Source organism: Mus pahari, chromosome 1 (assembly GCF_900095145.1).
Source record: "Mus pahari chromosome 1, PAHARI_EIJ_v1.1, whole genome shotgun sequence".
NCBI lineage: Eukaryota > Metazoa > Chordata > Mammalia > Rodentia > Muridae > Mus > Mus pahari.
In genome coordinates, this window is record NC_034590.1 from 11,087,293 (window position 1) to 11,105,790 (window position 18,498).

General features: G+C 49.7%; 1 pseudogene; it reads right to left on the bottom strand.

Annotated features, from left to right (window-relative positions):
* Window positions 1–1,012: 1,012 nt before the first annotated feature.
* LOC110338073 lies at window positions 1,013–1,192 on the bottom strand (annotated as a pseudogene).
* Between the last annotated feature and the right edge of the window lie 17,306 nt (window positions 1,193–18,498).

Sequence of the window (18,498 nt, forward strand, 5' to 3'; positions counted from 1 at the left end):
ATCCTGAGATTATGAGTGTATGCTGTCATTTTCAGTTCGTTACCTAATTTTAATTTTTACAAAATGAGGGCCCTGTTGGGGACCTGGATAGGAAGGTTTAACTTGTACCCAAAGTAATAGGAAAGAGTAGCAAAGGGGACACAGCTCATGTCTGCCAGTGCTTGGTCTGCGAGAAGACAGTGCACAGGCCTGAGGACCAGGAAGAGGTGTTTGTTTCTTCTGATGCTTAGAATAGGCTACCCGGAATGAGGACTCTCTGGCTCGCACCGGGGCGGCGATCTTCTAAGAAGATCCACAGGGCTAGGCGCCCTCTGCTGGCCAGTTCTGGTAATGCATGTAGAGGAACTCGGTGGTCAGTAGTAAGCCTATGAGAGGAAATGGGACTGGGAAAGGCTAGGAGAGGACACGTCCTCTCCTTGTTGGGAGTAAAGCCCCTGGTGACTCCCACATTCCCTATGAGAGTAAGGTACAGTGTCTCACACCTCAAGTTAGGCCATGGAAGAGGTATCCTCCACTCAGGGGAGATAGAAACAGCGAGAGACTTGTGACAGACATCACAGAATATAGTTACGGGAGTCCTGAGGCAGTGCTGTGAAGGGAGTGTCCAGCAATCAGGGTGCTGAAGAGATGGATGAGCAGGCAAGAGCACTTGCTGTTCTTGGAGAGGGTTAAGTAAGGTTTGGCTCCCAGCATCCGCAGGAACCTGGAACTCCAGTTGCAGGGGACCAGACACCCTCTTCTGGCTTCCATGAGCACTGCATGCACTCAGTGTATGCATACTTCCACAGGTGCACACACACACACACACACACACACACACACACACACAAATAAGAATAAAGAGCGTCTATCTGATAGCAGAGCCTATGGGAGTGGCCAGTCCCTCCATGCATTCTGCACATGGTTGTTTTTGTTTTTTTTTTTAAGTTTTTTACATTTTTATTCTTTGTGCACAAAGACTAGCATGATCGGTTCCACTTGGTAATCAGTCAAACAATCTGTTCAAGGTCGCTTAGTCCAACTTAATGAAGCCTATGTCCTTCGCGTACTGCCGGAAGCATTGGCGGCACATGTTCAGCCCGTATTTGCGGATCAGACCATGGCGGTTAGAGCAGACGCGGCAAGAGCAGGAACCCTGGCCGAACTTCTGAGGGTGACTCCAGTAGAGCTGCTGGTGACCCATCTTGCCTTCAGACGCCCGACGAGGGAAAAGCACACATGGTTGTTATGCCCTGGACTGACAGTGTCTATCAGAACTATGAGCTGAAGGCTTGGTTTCAGGCAGTGGGGCTCAGAGGCTGGGCCTTCTGGAGTGCATGGATCAAGGGAACCTGACTACCTTCTGAGAATGAATCCTTTGGTAGATTCATAGCTGACTGGGTTTGAGGAAGGAGCTTGTCATAGAGCAAACTCACTGTCATCTTCTTGGCCAATTGTGAGCAGATCTTTCCCTCTTCTTGCTCCCATGATAACGCTTCAAAAACAACAGAGCCAGCCACCAAAGGCTCTGCAACATGAGCCAACAGTAATGCTTTCATCGTCTAAGCAGGTATTCTCAGGTACAAAGCAGGCTCTCTCCTCCCTGCTCTGACACAGCACTGGGTGAGTTTTACCTGGGGAGACACCAACAGAACAAACTGCTACCAGAGACGGGGCTCCAATGACAGACCAAGTATGATTCTGCCTACGTACCTTGGGAACCAATGGATTTATTGAGTTTACTATAGGAGCGTGCTGCGGAGAACCCCAAACAACCATACCACCCAAAGACTTTTCCACCAATATGGATGATGAATTCCCCGTAGCTACACAGACAGGAACTACTCCACTCTCAGGTAACTCTCCACCCACTCTATGCTCCAGCACCTTCTGAGACCCAGAAACCATAGGTATCTGGGGCAGAAATAACACAGATGAGTGGACAGCACAGGAGGGTGACGGGAATCTCAGGAGAGTGTCCAAGATCCTCTCCACTCCCTTCTCCTGTCAGGGGACATCAACAGACCCTGTTTTGAAGGTCTCTGGAGAGTAGCCACAACAAATGAAGATAATGCTGCTGTCAATCCGCTGTGTACCTCAGAAATGGGTACACAGGACATCTCTAAGGCTGCTAGGTTTTGTGTGTGGTCTCAGATACCAGAGACCTTGGGGGCAGGGGTAAATCTTGGCAGTGTCCAAGGCTAAGATGGAAAGGGAAGTCCACATGTATGCACAGGGGACATCAGAGCCTCGTGAGTCTGATGTGGCCTGAGTAAGGACTCCATGCGAGTATGCTCTAGGCTCTCACAGCACTACCCTGAAGGCTTCCTGGGACCCAAGACAGTCATCCTCAGTGGCCAGTATAGTACAGATCTCCTGCTCCTGACTGAGCGTCCCTGCATCCAGCAAGCTGCCTGCACAGTTGGGTTTCCTCAAATGCCTGGCAAATGGGCCTGGCCAACCAGACTCACGGTCCCTAACCTCCATACCTCTCTTCCATCTCCCATGCAAGTGGGCAGATATGTCCCTGACTGTAACCAGACCTCTACTGGAAAGGTCTGGAGGTGGGCGAGGGCCTGGACTACCCCTCCCTCCTCCCACCACTCTGCCTTCCACACTGAACCCTTTTGTATGAAGACAACCCTGGCTATGTGTCCAGGTGGTCCTCCTCCTCCTCCTCCTCCTCCTCCTTCTCCTCCTCCTCCTCCTCTTCCTTCTCCCTTCAGCACAAGCCTCCATCCACTGGGACCTGGGGCAGGTTTCCCAGACTCAGTGCTGTTGACCTCTGACCCTGTTGTTCCTTGTGAGGCCACCCTGTGCATGGCAGACTGATCCAGCCAGAGACCAAAGACACCTGTCCTTCTGCTATGAAAACCAAAGTTTCTCCAGGCACTGCCAAGTAAGTGTCCCTCGGAGAGCAAAATTGTCCCCTTGCCCCTACTTACCTAGGATTGCACAACTCAGACGCCTGTGGAGGCTCCACGAGCAGACCTGGAATGTTAGAAAAGAGGCCAAGTAGAATCCTGCCTAGGGCCTGCACTGTCACCCCCTGGGGGCCCAAAACAAAGCATACTGACTAGCTCTGACTGTTGAAAGGGCAGAGACAGGTGTAGCTTGGTGTTGGGGGCAGGAGTATGGAGAGGTTCAGGGCAGCCTGGGCTAAATAGACCATGCTCAAAACAAAATGAAGTTCTATGCTTAGCACGGGATGAGTGGGACACGTGTGTAATCCAGGCACCCAGTGTGGGAACCAAAGGGGCAGGGGGAGATTTTGAATTCAAGACCAGCCTGCACTATACAATGGGATCGCCTCAACAGGACCTGGGTGAGACAGATCTTACCTACAAAACAAAGCTCTCTGTCACCCAGATGGGTGAGGCGCGTCTGCAGTCCCAGCGCACGGGAAGCTGAGGCAAGAGACCAGGATGAATCAGAGTGAGTTTGAGTTGAGTCTGGAATGTATAGGAACTCAGAGCGAGAGCAAGCAGGGGAGAGAAGAGGGGGAGGAAAGGAAAGAGAAGAAAGGAAGAAAAGAGGACGGAGGGGGAGGGAAGGAGAGAAAGAAGGGGAGAGAGGAGAAGGGAAGCCCCACAGCTACACCAGTGACAACTTGAGAACAATCAGAACCCCTCCCTGGCACACCAGCCCTGGGTGTCCAGCACAGCCAGAAGGTTCTCAGCCTGCACCCTGACGCTGACCCCCGAAGCAGTGAAATAAACCTCCGTTCTTTACGAATGAACCAGCGTCAGGTGTTCGGTTGTAGCAACAGATAACATAAAACAAGGTTCGTTTCCCTACTGGCCAAAAAATGGCTGCCACAGTTGGAGCAAAATATTTCTTAAATCCTGGACTTTTAAAGACAGCTCCTGAGGTAGGCATCACAGGCTTTGGCGTTTGCACTGCGACCTCCAGGCTTGTGCTAGGTGACCCTTTACCCTCAGGACTGTCCTGTGAGGTTATGGGATGGATGGTGAGTGGAACGGCCATCCGGTCTTGGTGGGGTCCGCCCACCCACCTAGCCTGGGCCTGGAGAACGGGAGCAAGGGCTTGGTGTTTAGCTCACCTTCGAAGCCAAACCAGACCTCAGAGTCACACATCAGTGCTGTCTCAGGAGCAAAGCCAGCTCTTCAGGGACTTGGCACAATGCAAAAGTGTCATGGCCTCCTACATGCAGGACACACAAAGGGACACGAGTTGGGGCTGCTGAAGCACAAGGAGACAGGATTCTGGACCTTGGAGTGAGCATGGGGTCTCCTGTACTCTCCACCATGAACACTTGTGGCTTAGTGTCCCCTCCCTGATGTGCACACTTACAATCTAATACAAAAGACAGCATCTAGGACCCAAACTCAAGTGCATGACAGGGGTGAGGCCAAGTTGGTAACAGAGTGTGTGGAAACTCTAATGCTGGATTTTCAGGCCTGGCAGCCATTGTAGGTCTACGGAGCAACGGGGGCTGACAGAAGAGCCGGTGCTCAATTTGGTTGTATCAACAGAAGCACCATGCTCAAGAGAAGAGAGCGAAACCCTCTCTGTTCCATGGACTCTTCCAAATACAACTGAAACTCGCGCTCTGTCAGTATATCTGGAGCTATCAAGAGTCCGATGGTTGTGGAAGTGGCGTGGTGGCCAAGGGCTGAGAGATACTTGAAGTTATCTTGCCTTGTGGGACACAGCAGAAAGAATAAGGAGCCCACTGTGAGCTGCCACAGAAGCCACAGACTGACTGACAAGAAGGAGGAATGGTGTGGGAGGGTCTGCCAGGTAGAGCTCCCGGAGTTCTCCTGAACCAGCACAGGGACGGAATCCAGGGACATCACCGAACTGTCTGAGATAGGGTCTTTCTGTGCAGCACAGGCTGGCCCGGAGCTCTGATCTTAATCTGAGCTGGAGGTTGAACCCAAGACCTCATATGGTGGGCTTCTTAGTTGCTCTTCTGTTGCTGTGATAAAAATACTCTTACAAAAGCAACTGAAGGCTTATTTGGACTCACCATTCAAGGAATAGTCTTTAATACCAGGGAGTCGTGGTGGCAGGAACTTGAAGTCTCTGGTCACGTTGTGTTGACAGCTCTCTTTCTCCTGATTATATAGCTCAGGACACCATCTAAGGGATCTTGTCACCCAAAGTGGGAAAACAGTCCCATGTCCAAGAATCTAATCAAGTTAATTCCCTGAAGCGATGCCCAGAAGTCCGTCTCCCAGGCGACTCTAGATTTCGTCAACTCTGCCATCGAGGCTGACCCTCCCACCAGGCAAACCCTGTGCTCCGAGCCACACACACCACCCCCCATTCCTCTTTCCGTCTTTTAAAAAATTCAAGACAGAGCCTCACTAAGTTGCTCAGGCTGGCCTTCATCTTCTGATCCTCCTGCCTCAGCCTCCTGAGCATTGCTGTGACGTACAGTTGTTACCTGCCCAGCTCCTCCGTGGGAGTTTACCTTGTGAGCCTCTCTGTACCCGGGGTCCTGGGCAACATCTTGACTTCACCCCACTGCTCATCAGCACCGGTTTCAGGGTCTGTGAGCATGACCTCCTGGTAATCCATCCATCACAAGACCCTGTCCTGTCTGCTCTCCAGCCATCTTCCTGCCCCTGCCCCCAGTAAGGGAGAGCTCCAATGAGGTTCCCCCTTGGGTTCCTTGGTGGCTCTTTAGGCTTGTTTCTCCACCTTCAGGATCCCAAGTGTCAGGTCTGAGAGCCAGGACTGTACAGTGGCCAGCTGCAGGGCCTGGCAGGGGGGCATGTTTGCTTTGGGGAGCCCCACCATAAACACCTTGGGGAGAACTATGCTTTCTGTTGTTTAATTCATTTTTCAAGCTGTTGGGGAGTATGTTTAGTGAGCTCGGATGTTTGTTTTAAATTGTTATCCTCCTGAACAACAGCAAGAAAGCAGATACTCATTCCACATCAGGAGGAATCAATGGGGGATGGGGAGCAGTGGGAACTGGAAATGGCACCCCGAGCCAGTAGACTAGTGCCTGGACCTCCCCAGTCTCTAAGTCCATCTTTCAGCCTCCAACCTTCACCCCCGCCCCATGGCCAGGATGAGGTGGGCAGGGTAGAGAAGGGCTGCATACCATCCCTATGAGACCCACAACCCAGCCTGCAGGCAAAGCCTCATGTTGGGACAAGTGGGGACTAAACCCCCTCAGTGTCACTCTGTGTTTTATTTTACTTTGTGTCTGTCTGTGTGTGGAAATGTGCATGTGAGTGCAGTGTCCTTGGAGGCCAGAAGAGGGCGCCAGATCCACAGGAGCTACAGTTACCGACCACAGAGCTTGGTCTGGACCCAGGTTTTCGGCAAGAGCCACAAGTGCTCTTAACCAATGGGCCATCTCTCCAGCTCACTTATTCTTGTTTCACTTTTCCTTTTACTCCCACCCCGCTTTGGAAACAGGTTCTCCTATGAGTTTTCCAGGCAAGACTTAAACTCCTAGCCCCCCTGTCTTAGCTTCCTGAGTGCTGGGCTAGCATATGACACCACACCCAGCTTCTTGGACATTCCAGTAGCATCAACACCCAGGACCCTTTATGTGGCAACTGGGTTTAAGAAATACTCTGTGTCACCTAGATGTGTGACAGTATCTAATTTTGGGAGACTAAAAGAAATGAGGCCAGGTATACATTGCTGTAAAGTCCAGTCCAGCATGGACAGAATCTCCCTGCTCAAGATTCTCCTGAATCCATGACTGAGGACCCTCACTTCCTGGGCCACCACAGTGCAACTCTCAGTTGCTGAAGCGATCACTTGCAGGTTACCCCTAGCAACCAGTAACTTTCATCAGAGAACACGTGAACTAAGCTGACCAACAGAAGCCAGAGTTTAAATACAAAATTAGTTTCTACCGTCTTGGCTGCGGTGCTTGCTTTGAATGAATGAGATTTTGAAGTCTGGGACTCTTGCAACCTTCACAGCACTGAGAGGCGAGCTGGTCAGTGGCTGGGAAAAACCAAAGGGAACCCACATCAGAAAACATGGCGCTGTAAGAAGAGAAACTTCCGCCCCAGCACCCACCCTCGGTCAATTTTTTTTTTTAAGATTTATTTATTTATTATATGTAATTACACTGTAGCTGACTTCAGACACTCCAGAAGAGGGCATCAGATCTTGTTACGGATGGTCGTGAACCACCATATGGTGGCTGGGATTTGAACTCGGGATCTTTGGAAGAGCAGTCGGTGCTCTTACCCGCTGAGCCATCTCTCCAGCCTGGTCAATTTTTATCTTTTTGTTTTTGTTTTTGTTTTTGTCAATTTTTATCTTAAAGAACTAATATTATTTTGGCGTTTCGCTTCAGTTTTTTGAGGAAGTGTTTCACTATGTCACCCAGTGTGGTACTGAACCTGCTATCTTCCTTCTTCTGCCTCTGGAGTGCTGGGATGACAGGTGTGTGTCACCAATATGATTTCTAGTTTACTTGAATGCCAGTGTCATTTGGATGTTCTAGCTCCTGAGAGCATTCTGACCCAGGCTGGGTCATTGACCCTCAGGAGTGTCCCCCATACTGGAACCCAGCCTTGGTTTCTGATCTGTAAGACTTGGGGGGTAGGGGGTGATGGCAAGTCTCTGCTGGGGCTGCCAATCTGTTTTAGGGCCAGGGGATGCTGGAAGGGTTGCAGACTTTACATGTGCCACCATAAGCCTTCTCTGCAGACACCCACATCCATCCACCGCCAGCCCGAGGCACGACTGGAGCCAAGATGGAGAGGGAGTTCCTGGATTGGGGCTGCCACAAGTTTCCAATAACTTATCAAGGATCGAGAGCCAGATTTCCTCTGGGAAATATTAGTCCTCAGGTTTACAAAGTGCCTCGACTGTAAATACCCATAAAAACGACAATTTGTTGGGCCATATTTATTCTGAAGCCGGTCAAAAGATATTAGCACATTGAGACTGGATAAATCTGCCAGTTCCTGAGTCTCCCAGTGCTCCCAGCATGCCCTCTTGCCTATGCATAAGGAAACAGGATGCCCGGACAAGCTGGCCTGGTGTTCCCCACCCTGAGGATGGTGTGAGCCTGGAGCTGAAACCACAGAGGGGTTAGACAGGTCCTGGCCTCAGTAAAGAAAACCTTTTACATGGAGAGAGCTGCAGAAGCCCAGCAAGATCTGATGCCCCAAGGCTGAACGGACCCCAAACTTGGCTCCTATCGCAGCACATTCTTGGAAGCAGATCTCTGACTCCCAGCTGACCATGCTCCTGTTCCTGCCATCTTCCTCGCAGTATGGGAGAACTCCCCTTCCCCTCTACATCCCCTTCCTCTTCCCAGGCTCTGTAGATTAGCTGTTGTGCCTTAGCTGTGGTCCCAGGATGGTACTACAGAAAACAGTGTGGTCCCTTCCTGGCTCCCCACCATTGCCAAGCTCCCCACCAGCGGCCGCATCAGCTTCTGGATTCTCCAAGACCGTGAGGCACAACAAAACTTTTTTTCTCTGAGCTAATTCTCTCCTGCATTTTTGTCACCATCACAGAAAGCTACCACGGAGCCTGTGCACATTGCTGCCTGTGGGCTCGTGGCTGGTCTGGGATGTTGGAACGGTCTCCTTTGCTCCATCTTGATCACTCACCACTAGGTCTCCGCTCATGCGTGTTGAGAGCACTGGTGTATAGACACCATTTCCTCTTTATACTTGAGGAAGAAAAGAGGTAATCGCCTCGTAGTGGAGCCTGGATTCAGCTCCCCCAGGTCTTGGCACACCCCCAGCGTAGCTGAGCATATGACCTGACCACTAGTCAATACTCCCCGGTGAACGGCACTACCTACCACTGCCTGATAGGGTCTCTCTCACCGCCCAGGTCGGCTGTGAACTTAAATTCTCTTGTTTCAACCAATTTGTCTTAGAGTTTCTATTCCTGCACAAAACATCGTGACTGAGAAGCAAGTTGGGGAGGAAAGGGTAAATTCAGCTTACACCATGTTGCTGTTCATCACCAAAGAAAGTCAGGACTGGAACTCAAGCCGGTCAGGAAGCAGGAGCTGATGCAGAGGCCATGGAGGGATGCTGCTTACTGGCTTGCTTCCCCTGCCTTGCTCAGCTTGCTTTCTTATAGAACCCAAGACTACCAGCCCAGGGATGGCACCACCCACTTGATCACTAATTGAGAAAATGTCTTACAGCTGGATCTCATGGAGGCATTTCCTCACCTGAAACTCCTTTCTCTGTGATAACTCCAGCCTGTGTCAAGTTGACCCACAAAGCCAGCCAGTAGTACAATTGACCCCTTGTCAACTTGACACACAAAAACAACACCATTAAGCCTCAACCCTTACTTTCTTATTCACCCCCAAGATCTAAATAGCTTTAAAAGTGTTGGGATTGCAGCTGTGTACCCATTATGCAGGTTTCTGAGACATCCTACTGCAAACTGAACCACTGCTGCCAAGGTCCACGCCGCAGGTGAGCTTGGGTCAGGTAGGGAATCAGTAAACAGTGCCCACAGCCTCAGAAAATCATTTTATGCAGGTTAAGGGCAAAGATTTTAAGTTCAAGGAAGAGCATTGGAGAAAGCTTTTGTGAGGGTGGCAGAAGAGTGGCCTCCACCAAGTCACCACCAAAAGCTAGGGCCAACCCAGGCTTCTGCCTCAGACTCCCCGCTGGCCTCTTTTGGCTGGACCACTAAGCATCCTGCCACTGTCACTCCATGTCTCTGCGCTTTCCTTCCTTACAGCTCACCCGCAGTGCTGACAGACTGTAGATTTCCCCAATACCCATTTTCCTTCATCATTTATCTCCTTTGATCAGAACATGGAGGGCAGGGGCACCCCAGGTAAATCAAGCATTTCCTGTCTTCCAAAATGAGTTTGCGAGAGCCTATTTCACACCATTACCATTTTTCTGCTTTGAACAGTAAATCAAAAAAAAAAAAACTATCGTCCATTCATCCACTTTAAAAGTAATGTCTTTCCTACGCATAATTACTCAGACCCAGCGGAGATCTGTGCACGGTAAATCCACTTCTTTAAAAGGTTCCCCCGAAGTACATCGGTGACATTAAACTGGTGTAGAGCAAATTTATTTATTTAATAGGTTTATTCTTTTAACTGGTCTGATAACCATTACTGTTCAGTGTTTGGTTTGAGGGGCGGAGGGACTCTGTATTAATTTATCTGATGTATTTCCATGGCAGGTATTTATATAAAATATTTCCTTGGAAATGAGGGTGAATGTAATTTACTGGCTTAGCACGTTGACTCTTAAGTGGCCTTCAGGGGAGCCACCTGGTGCTCCCAGAGATGGATCTGGTGGAGCGTCTTGAAACAACTGAAGGAAGGGACCGGTGGAATGGACTCCCTGGAGAAAATGTGGACGGCAGCCTTTGGGTACAGTTTGGGTGAAACTTTCTTCCATTGATCTTCCTCTCCCTTTCTACTATAATACAAAAATAAAGGACAGTTAGTAAAACCCTGGACTACAGGAGAAAGAAGGAGAAGGCGGGAAAAGAGAGGAGAGAGAAGGAAGGAAAGAAAACGCGGAGGGAGGCAGGACAGAGGGAGCCGATTCAGTGTCTACTTCACAGCGTTTGGGCGAGTCCAGTTGGAAGAAAACCTGCCGGTCGGTCGGTCGGTCGTCGGTCGGGCCTTGTAGAGCTGTTCGCTTTATGTCATCTTGTTTGTAACTCCTGATGGTGTTGGAGTGAAAGCAGACAGGCCCAGCTGGTGGAGGCGAGGGAGAGAGATGCTGAATTTTTAGCAGTTCGCGTTTATTTTTAGGCATTTAACGGTATCTTTAGCTTCCCAGTAAATGAGCCCATCAGAAGACCACATGTGAGATCATTAGAATGTAAAAATACAGGACGGGACCTGAGGCACCCTAGGACCAAACTGTGCTGATGGGCTCCTCCTGCCAGGCACAGTCGGGCACAGACGGGGCCAGCGAAGCTCCCGGTACCCTGTAGGCTGGGCTACCTGCACCCATCTTGAGAGGGTCACAGGGTCCTGGGCCCACGCAGCCGCCAAGCACCAGGTCTGCAGTCTAGCACAGGTCCCCTCTCTCTTTCCTGGCTCCAGGGTGGGTGGGGCCTGCCTCCCCCCCCCCCACACACACACACACATCGCCGCTGGGGTTCGAGGCAGTGAGGCTGGAGTGAAGTCTTGATCTGGGATTTGGGATCTTAGTCTGTTGAGGATAGGAAGAGGGCTGCCTGAGACAGCGGGCCTAGGCAGTGAGGACCTCACTGTTTTAGAAGGAAAAACTGGTCCAGGTCACTTTTGGACTCCATTAAGACCTCTGAGGTTGGCTTAGCAAGTGACATGTGGACTGCACCGATTTTGGAGCCTCCCAGGAGGGTCCACACATGCTGTGCTGCAGTCTCCTGCAAGTCATAACAGATACATGCCCTCGGTTCATATGTCTGTAATATTGGCAAGCCCTTTAGAGACAAGATCAGAATTCAGAAGACGGCTCAGTCCTTAGGTTGGCTTGGGCGGTGCTTTCCCCCACTTCTTTTTCAATCCTCCTCCTCCTTTCCCTCCACTCCCCTTTTAGACCAGGGCTTCTTGTAAGCTAGGCAGATGCTCTACCACTGAACCACGCCCCCAGCCCCTCACTGGGGGATTCTAGGCAGGGGCTCTACCACTGAGCCATACCCCCAACCCCTCATTGGGGGATTCTAGGCAGGGGCTCTACCACTGAGCCACGCCCCCAGCCCCTCACTGGGGGATTCTAGGCAGGGGTTCTACCACTGAGCCATACCCCCAACCCCTCATTGGGGGATTCTAGTCAGGGGCTCTACCACTAAGCCACATCCCCAGCCCCTCACTGGGGGATTCTAGACAAGGGCTCTACCACTGAGCCACGCCCCCAGCCCCTCACTGGGGGATTCTAGACAGGGGTTCTACCACTGAGCCATGCCCCAGGCCCTCACTGGAGTGGAGAAGCCAGAGGCTTGCAGCAGGTTCCTGGGGGCCCCTAGTGCTCTTCCAGCCTATCTGCTTTGTTCAAAACTCTGTCCTGAGGACTGCATCATCATTCTGGATGGTGGTGGAGGTTCTGCTTTGAGAAGCTAGTTTCTGACTTCCCTGCTGTCCTCCTGTCCATCCATCATCTGTATGTATGTGTTAGTCAGCCTTCTCTAGAGAACAGAACAAATAGAATTATCTGTCTACTTATCTATCTATCTATCTATCTATCTATCTATCTATCTATCTATCTATCTATCTACCTACCTACCTATCCATCCATCTATCTACATATCTATCTATCTATCTATCTATCTATCTATCTATCTATCTATCTATCTATCTACCTACCTATCTATCCATCCATCTATCTACTTATCTATCTATCTATCTATCTATCTACCTATCTATCTATCTATCATCTATCTAGAGAGCAAGTGAGGGGGGATTTATTAGAGTGGCTTACAGGCTGTGGTCCAGGTAGTACAACACTGTCTGTCTACCAATAAAATGTCTAAGAACCCTGTAGTTGTTCAGTCCATGCGGCTGGATGTCCAAATGGTCTTGAGTATATGCTGGAATCTCAAATAGGTAGTCAGTCCCTAATGCCAATGAAGGAGCAGACTTGCCAGTGAGAGTGAGAGCAAGCAAGCAGAAAAGCTTCCTTCTTCCATATCCTTACCATAGATCGCGCCACCAGAAGGCATGGCCCAAACTAAAAGAGGATCTTCCTACCTTAAAAGAGCCAGATTTGGAGCTGGGGAATGGTGGTGCACGCCTTTAATCCCAGCACTCAGGAGGCAGAGGCAGGCAGATCTCTTAGTTCTAAGCCAGTCTGGCCTACAGAGTGAGCTCCAGGGTAGCCAGGGCCACATAGAAACCCTGTCTCAAACAGCCAACCAAACAAATGAAAGATCCAGGTTTGGTAGGGTGGGTCTTCCCCTTCAACTAATTCAATCAAGAAAAATCCCTCACAGGGCGTTACACAGTCTCTGGTTTTAGGTAATTCCAGATACAGTCCAAGAATAACTGTCACACAACCTATTGCCTGTCCATTCATTCTGTCTACCTTCCTACCAATTCTTCAAGCTTCTGTCTCTCCACAGTTGCAAGTGACCACCAAGGCAAAGGCTAATTACCTCCCACTTGCCTCTCACTAGGAGCCTGGCTCTGCCAGGCCCTTCCCTTCCCTTAAGTCCCGCAGAGAGAACGGACCAGACGTCTTCAGTCCTGCCCTGTGCAATGTTCCAGAACATCCATCTTAGCCAGACGCCTAAGTGGCTTATTGTTTGACGTCTTCCAACTCCATTTGAAGGGGGCTTGGCTTGAGGTGCACAGTGCACACTTTGGTGGCTGAAGCAGGAGGATTGCTGGGAGTTTTTCAGCTTCTTGGGCTACACAGTGAGTTCCAGGATACGTAGGACCATGGTGTCCAAAAACAAGCAGACACCCAAACCCAAACACAAAGAACCAATAAATAAATGCATTCCACTTTTTGAGTCATGTAGGGGAACATGCTGTAATCTCAGAACTCAGGAAGCTGAGACAGAAGAATAAGTTCCAGGCCAGCCTGCCCAATATAAATTGTCTCAAAAAAACAAACAAGCAAAAACTCTAAACAAAGTCGACTCCGTTGTTTGTGAGGTGATTGTGAAATGTCTATTTTTGAGGTGGGTTGGGTTCTCTGGAAAGCTCAGATGATCCAGTCCAGCCTTTTCTTCTGGTCACCATGAACCACGGTGCTTAGGAGCCCCAGGCAGGGGTGGCTCCCTGTGGCAGGCTCCCAGGTGCCCACTGCGTTAGCTCTCCATCGTCTGTTTGCTCAAGTCCTCTCCTGACCCCTCTCCCCCCATCTCTTCTTCCTACTTTCCCGAGAATATATGCCAAGCAGGGTCTGTGTCACTGGCCTTCCTTCTTGCTGCTGTCCCCACGCACAGCCCCAGTGCTGGGGATAACAACCGGGCACCCACACCTACCTGTGCAGAGCAGGAGAATGAAGGAGAGGACACTCAGAAGCCTTGCTCTGTACCTGCCCTAGACAGGAGACAGACCCCTCTGGCAGCTACAAAAATGACTGTCCTCTTTGGTCCCCATGCCCAAAAGACCCTTTCCCTAAATGATCTGAAGAAGTCTGGCCCTAAGAGATCTGGATAATTGGGGGCTGAAGCCATGGCTCAGTGAGCGGTTAAGAGCTGTCTGCTCTTGCAGAAGACTCAGGTTCAGTTCCTAGCACCCATGTGGTGGGTTACAGCTGTCTGTAACTCCCACTTCAGGGGATCTGATGCCCTCCTCTGGACTCTGTTGGCATCAGGCATACATGTGGTACACTTACATTGTTGTAAGAAAAACACGCAAATACATAAACATTTTTAAAAATACTTTTTAAAAAAGTCTACATAGTTGGCAGTAGTGGCACACACCTTTAATTCCAGCACTTGGGAGGCAGAGGTAGAGGCAGGCAGATTTCTGAGTACGAGGCCAGCCTGGTTTACAGAGTGAGTTCCAGGATAGCCAGAGAAACCCTCTCTCAAACAAACAAACCAACAAACAGACAAACAAAAAACAAAAAGCAACAAAAAAATCCACATAAACTAAAGCTAAGCATCTGTTGGTTCACTGTAACCATGTGCTATACCACTGAACCAATCTCTATTATTTGAGGACCTTGTCTGACAACGTAGCCCAGGCTGGCCTAGAATTCATGATTTTCCTACCTTAACGTCCTGAATTCTGGGATTATAGCAGTGCATAGCTGCAGCCTGCTCCCATAAAAATATTTTTAAAAGAATTGTAACCTAGGTGTGGAGGTGCAAACATGTAATCCTAGACTTGGGAGCCTGTGGCAGAGAGAAAATCTGAGGGCAGCTACATCAGCTACGTATGAAGACCCTGTCTTAAGCAAACAAAAACGCTACAGCAGGAGCCTTAATCTCCAGTTTCTTTAGCTATAATAGTCAGAATTGTATTGCAGGTCACACTGTGGCATGGCTCAGCCCTTAGTACACATCTTTAATTCCAAACGTAAAGTTAGTTTGTAGAAGGAAGCAGCCATGTTTGAAAGTGATGTCTAACTGAGTGGCGGGAAAAGGGATGAATCTGAAAAAGACTTGACAGAATAGGAAATGCCCCAACTCTCACGAGAAGAGAGAAGAAAGGAAAGCTACTTAGGGGACAGTGCAGAAAAAGAGGAAGCAGTTTTACTGGGAGGCTTTCACAGACACGGGTTACAGAGAGAACAAGCTGGACACAGGTGAAGACAGAGAGAGAGCCAGAGAATGAGAAGGAGCCAGAAGATTAGAACCGACTGATGGAGTTAGTATGAGGCCAAGCAGAGCAACTCCGGGGAGGCCTTGAGAGAAGCCGGATTGAAGCAGTCAGCCTGAAGAGGAGCTTGAGCCCGAGCAGCTAAACTGACCATCCAGCCAGAGTTCACAAAGAGCTAGAAAGGGCGAGCTTACTCAGCATGAAGTCTCAGAGGCTGATAACAGTCTAGGCCTGGATCAGATTGTACAGAGGTTAGAGGCTTCCAGGACTAGGCCTAGGTTAGCAGACAGAGGCAGTAAGCCTCAGAGATGACAATGACATCAGATGAATAATAGTTACATTACAGGCCTGAGCTGCCTGAGCCAGCTTTCTCTGTTCTGAGTGTGTGCTTGCTCCTCTCATTCTTTTTTTTTTTTTTAATTCTTTTTTTTGTTTTTTTTTAAAAGATTTATTTATTTATTATATGTAAGTACACTGTAGCTGTCTTCAGACACTCCAGAAGAGGGCGTCAGATCTTTTTACGGATGGTTATGAGCCACCATGTGGTTGCTGGGATCTGAACTCCGGACCTTCGGAAAAGCAGTCGGGTGCTCTTACCCGCTGAGCCATCTCACCAGCCCTCATTCTTGCTCCTTTGGTCACACAGTAGGTCCTTTTCTTCTCATTAAATTGTCTTATCCCTGATTGGACATATTCTTCTTCTCAGCATGTTTTCCTGCTTACACACACACACACACACACACACACACAAGATTCAGTCTATGCAAGCAATGGGGTTTTGAGGGAGGTGGCAGCTGTTTCGTGTGCATGCTTGTTTTGAGACAGTCCCAGGCCGGCCTCCAACTCTCAGTCCTTCTGCCTCAGCCTGCCCAGCACTGATGGGTTTCATCGTAGGCCAGGCTGCTCAGGGATGGTCTTCTGACTCAAGGGTGTTTGTCTAGAAGCTCCTTCACATCCACTTGAACATGGTTCCTCACTGTAAAGTTATGCAAAGAGGGGAAACCTCCATCCCTAAAAGTACGTAGCTGCCTGCAAAGAAAGATGGCCTGGTGGCAGTTGCTGTCTTTTGTTTCAGCACACCCACGCCTCAGGGGATGGTGAGAGGCAAGGCAGGCCTGGGCTACTCTGAGCCCCAGAGCAGACCAGCTGCTGTGCACTGCCCAAGCCTGGGGTGCCTGCCTGGGCCCAGCTGGACACCTTCTGAGCCTGAGGGCATGGGTTGTACAGTTTCCTGCAAAGATGGAGTGGGCTGGGGGGGGGGAGATGGCAGGTCAGAGGTCAAACTGGATCTAGCTTGAACTTTAGACTAGCAATTTAGCTAGCCACGTGACCCTGCCATGTGACTCACTTTGTCTAAATTTCAGGGTTTTTTTTGTTTGTTTGTTTGTTTGTTTTTTTGTTTTTCTTTCTCTCAATGCAAGGGATTAGAACCAGGTGTGTGGCTCAGGGGTAGACTGTTTGCTGAGCATAAACTGGGCCCTGGGTTCCAGCCCAGCCACTGCAAAAATGAAAACTAACAAACAAACAAACAAACAAAAAACCAATCAAACAGTCCAACTGGGGACTGGGGGGGGTGGGGAGAGCAGAGGATAGCTTCAACGTTCTCAAGGTCATTGAAAAGTGACTGCCGAGGTGTGTGTGTGTGTGTGTGTGTGTGTGTGTTGCATGCCTGCCTGCACTCACACATGCATGTGCACACACTATGCACCATATGTTTACAGATGCCTGTGGAGGCAAGAAAAGAGCATTGGATCCCCTGGAGTTGGAGTTCCAGGTAGCTGTCAAATGACACGGTTGCTGGGACCTGAGCTCAGGTCCTCTAGAAAAGCAACAAGGGCTTTCCAGCCCCAACCTCTGACTTCTTCTTCTTCTTCTTCTTCTTTTTTTTTTTTTTTTTTGTTTGTTTGTTTTTTTGTTGATCAACACCATGGGGCTGAGCCAGTTAGGACAGCCATACTTGGTGAAATAAGAAATCTTACTTTTTTTTTTTTCCTGTATAGATAAGAGGCTGACACAGAGGCAGGCAGAGTTCACTGCCCAGAGCGTGCAAACTCACAGGGAAGCAGCGGCTACGATTCTTCTCTCTGATTTCAAACACTGACATCTCTTTTTAAAAAGGCCCTGACCCTCACTTAACACTCACTGTCCTGAACTCTTAAAATTAAAAAATCAAAGATTTCCCAGGAGCTTAGATAGGAAGCTCACACTACAAAACTGGAGCTCTTTAGATCAAAGAGTCAGCTGGCTTTTTACAAATGTCTCCAGCTCTTCCTGACCACCCTCCAATCACAGCACAGGCCCCAGACAGACCTCAGGGAGACCTAATTCCAGAAAGACCTGAGAAGCCAGGTGGCTGAAAGCTTCCTTCTGGTTCCTGGGGAGGAAAGTCTCCCTGAGCCAGGGCTCAGTGATTTCATATTCCCGGGGCTTGTGACTACCCAGAGAAAGCGCAGGTCCCTCGAGGCGAATGTCCCATGGTTGTACAGCACATGGAAGAACAGTCACTCAAAACTCTTCCTAATACCTAAATCTGTCTCGATTTATTGTATGTGTACGGCTGTGATAGAATGTCAGACCAAGTGAGGAAAGGCGTGGTTCAGAGGCGTGAGTCCGTCACTGCAGACAGGACAAGGTGGGGCAGAGTAGCTCACAGGGCGAGCCAGGAAACAGAGTCAATTCGCAGGAAGGGCCAGGACAAGATCTAGCCTCAGGGGCGCTTCCTCTGTCACCTACCTCTCCCAACAAGTCCCTCCCTTTCACCACTTCCGAATAACGAGCTGTGTCCATCAAAGGGTTACTCCACTGGTCAGGTCGGACCCCTCATAGACACACCCAGTGTGGCCTCCACAGCCATCTTGGTACCACCGCGGTGAAGGTCTGAGTGGAGGTGATGGAGGTGATAGCCCGAGCTGCCCACATATAGTGTGAGGCCGTGGAAGGTCTGGCTGGTTGAGGCCAGACAACAGTGTTGGCTGAGGGAGGAGCAGAGGAAACATAGGTCTGGCTGAGGCCTGGTAACAAGGGCAAGAGAGGAGCGGACGCTGGCTCCGGGGATTTACAAGAGCTCCATCTTAGCCTAGAGCCGGCAAAGCCCAGTACGCACTCAGACCGCGGAGGTCCCCAGTACACGTGATAGGACACACAGAACGACACCACACTGTCTGCACAAAGGTAGCAGTCACCACCTACATTTTACCTTAATTCAGTCAAAAATTCAGAATAAACTGATTCCCAGGTATAATGTAGGGGGTAGAGGAAGAAATACCCAAACCCTGTCACCCACTTTTTTTTTTTTTTTTTTTTTTTTTTTTTTTTTTGTTTTTGTTATTTTGTCTTATTGGTATTCTTTTCCT